The sequence below is a fragment of the Octodon degus genome, unplaced genomic scaffold (genome assembly GCF_000260255.1).
Source record: "Octodon degus isolate 3935 unplaced genomic scaffold, OctDeg1.0 scaffold00051, whole genome shotgun sequence".
NCBI classification, from domain to species: domain Eukaryota; kingdom Metazoa; phylum Chordata; class Mammalia; order Rodentia; family Octodontidae; genus Octodon; species Octodon degus.
Genome location: NW_004524627.1, coordinates 180,361 through 183,547, shown reverse-complemented (window position 1 = coordinate 183,547; position 3,187 = coordinate 180,361). Strand labels below are relative to the sequence as shown.

Sequence of the window (3,187 nt, the reverse complement as noted above, 5' to 3'; positions counted from 1 at the left end):
AACGAGTTTTATTTTTAGAAGATATTTCGTATATATTCAAATACAAGTAAAAGTTTGTCAAACTTTCTATGAAATTACACAATTTTTCATTTAAAAATTGACTAACTTTAAAGAATTGCACACTTGCAATATATGGAAACTCCATTTGGTAAGGAAGAGATGAGCTTATTTATTACCTTTATAGGAACAGATATGTTTAATGTACATATCCCACTTTGTTTCATAGGATGTGTTTTATGTGTTGGTTTTCTTTCTACTGCTATAATAGGATACCTGATAGAATAACCTTAAAAGGAAGAAAACTTTATTTTGACTCACGGTTTTAGGGGTTTACATTCATGATCAGTTAGCTCATTGCTTTTGGGCTTATGGTAGCAGAGTAAATCAGTAGGAAGACATTGGTAGAATATTGCTGCCCCATTCATGGAAATTTGGAAGCATAAATAGAAATTGGAAGAATTTAGGGTTCTAATAACCCCTTAGTGGCACACACCCATTGTAGTGCTTGACTGACTGTCAACTTGAGAAGTTTAGAAACTTAACTAAATTGGCTCAGCAATTATACAGTCCTACCCTAGGGAAGCTCATCTCCTAGGTGAAACAAAAGGAAATGAGGAACAACAGATGGGTTTTCATCCTTCGTAGGAACTTCAATCTTCCCCTTCAGCTTGGATATTGTCTCCTGGCTTCTAGTGCAGACTCTTTGGGGTCCTCCTTGGATCCTTCATCTTTCTGGCATTGATTTGTCAGCTTTCAGTTGTAGACTCATCAGCATCTTGATATAGACTTGCACAGAATGCTACAATAGACTCAAGACTTTAGACTGAGACCGTAGTCTCCCTTGTGCATGCAGGCCCCACACACTTCCTCAGTTCACTCTGTGGCTGACCATGATAAGCCAATCTTGCAATTTCTTATACATTTGCATACCTTGTGTTATATCTCTAGCAAAATCCTGACCAATGCACCATAAACTTCCTTCCAGAAGTTTCCATCTCTTACAGGTTCCATCTTCTCTCAGTAGTGCTGCAGGGTGCAGTCCAGAATCTCAACATATGGGCCTTTGTGTGAGGCTGATTAATCAAACTATATCAACAAAATGAAATTTGTAATATATGTTTCTTCCATAAAAGTACTCTTAAATAAAGACTGTACTTTTTTAACCTGCTAGAGCAAAACATGACTATAAAAACTGTAGCATGAGGGCTACTTGGCTAGTTTGGTGTCTCTGCCCAGTTTTCTGTCAAAAAACCCAGTACTTTTACACATCATTATTTTTGTTCCATCAGGGGCAGGTTTCAATCAATTGAAAAATGCAAACAATATCTTATTATATTTGAGCAACTTTTACCTCTCAAACTCCTTTGAAGATGTGCTAGGATGCTAAGGGTCCCGGTATCAAAGAAGACATACTAGTATACAACAGTCATTTTGTAAGTCAGTCGTGAGACCCTCAGAATCCACTAAGTGCTTTCTAACCTCTCCAAGATGTTCGCTTTTTGGTATAAATATGTGTCCTTTTGTGTGGATAGATCATTTCTCTTCTTTAAATGTTTCAGCTCTTCTACAACCATCCCTAGTGATAATATGTATCTACAGTATTCATAGAGTTCCAGAAAGCATTGAGCAGGTATATTTAATTTTTTGGCAATTTTTTATCCCACACTAAGACTGTGTGACTACAAATCATTCAAAGCCTGATGTGCTGAATAGATACCGCTTCTAAAAGAAATATTTGCTCCATTTAATTTTCTTCTGTCAACTTGCTTCTCTTCACGCAGACAATTCATTTCCATTTATCTCTGCGAGCACTCAATTGTCTTTGATGACTCAACATCTTAAACAGTCAAAAATGAGAAAATACATGTCATTCATTTTGGCAAATTATGAGAAATGAAATGTACGTGGTGAAAATGAAGACCACTTTAGCTGGAGATACTGTTCAAGTGTGAGGTGTGAAGCAGAAATGTATTCATCTTCTAACGGGGAAGTAAAGACCCCAGTTTCCTGCTTTTGTAGTGTGAAAGTAACCTTTCTCCAAAGATGGGATCAGTAAGATTATAATTTTTTTACTACAAATTTAAATCAGAAACACATCTTTGTAGGATTTTTTTTTTTTTTTTTAAAAAAAAACAAAAAACATTTTATGAACTGGTTTGGTCAGTTAACTACTCCACTTTCTAGCAGACACACAGTAAAAACAGCATGGCTCAGAATTGCCCAGATCTTTCCCCATCTCTCGACCTCTTCCAGTCTCGCCCCTGACCACTGCCACCTGCGCCTTGACCGTGGTCTCTAGACCGAGAAGGCCACTCCTGGGACCCGGACCTTGACCTGTGCTCCTCACTGCGCCGCGGGGACAGCTCTTGCCGCAGGTCTCTGGAAATCAGGTGCACGAAGTTGCACAAGCCTCCTCATGTACACGCCCCCATTTCATACTGACCGCAACAAGCTTCCCAGAAGTTGGTCATGGGCGAGAGCTCAGCATGGATTAGCTGTTCATTAAACCAGCAGTTACTCAGTCAACCACAACCTTCTCTGCATCCTCCTCACAGCGAAACTTGACACACATATTCCCCTAAAGGTGATCTCGCAGGTTGGCACAGGTGTTCATGTCCTCCACATCCCCACACTTCTCCTCCGTCTCTGTGAAGCCCTCCTAAAGGACTCATCACAGTGCTCCTGCATCTGCACCGCGCTCACGGCACAGCGCAAACCGTCAGCAGCCTGGGAAGAGTTTTAGGGGTTACATTAGATGTTCAAGAGGGCAATGGTCTGGCAGCACAGGTCAGTTTATTGGGCAACCGAGAGCACCTGTCTGTATGAAGACATGCTCCAATTTTGAAATAAAATGAGCAGTTGGCTGTCTTTTTCGGTGTGTAAGATGGAGGCCAAATGCTCCACCATTTCTTAGAGCTGCAGTCGCTGACTCCAAGATTATGATTTTTAACATACTCATGAGCTGGGGATATAGCTCAGTGGCACAGGCGCCTGACTGGCAAGTGCGAGGTTCTGAACTCAATCCCCAGTAGCACAAAAACAAAAACAAAAACAAAAACAAAAAAGATGGGTCTTTCAAGGGCCAGCTAGCTAGCTCAGAGGGCTAAAGAGCCTGCTTAGGCAAAGCGCAGCCTCTGGCGCTCAATCTTCAGCGTGCCGAGCCAGCCCCGTCCCAGGAGCGCGCTGA

The 3,187-nt window shown here is 41.1% G+C and overlaps 1 pseudogene; it reads right to left on the bottom strand.

Moving 5' to 3' along the window:
- Positions 1–2,210: 2,210 nt before the first annotated feature.
- On the bottom strand, positions 2,211–2,907 carry LOC101582063 (annotated as a pseudogene).
- Between the last annotated feature and the right edge of the window lie 280 nt (positions 2,908–3,187).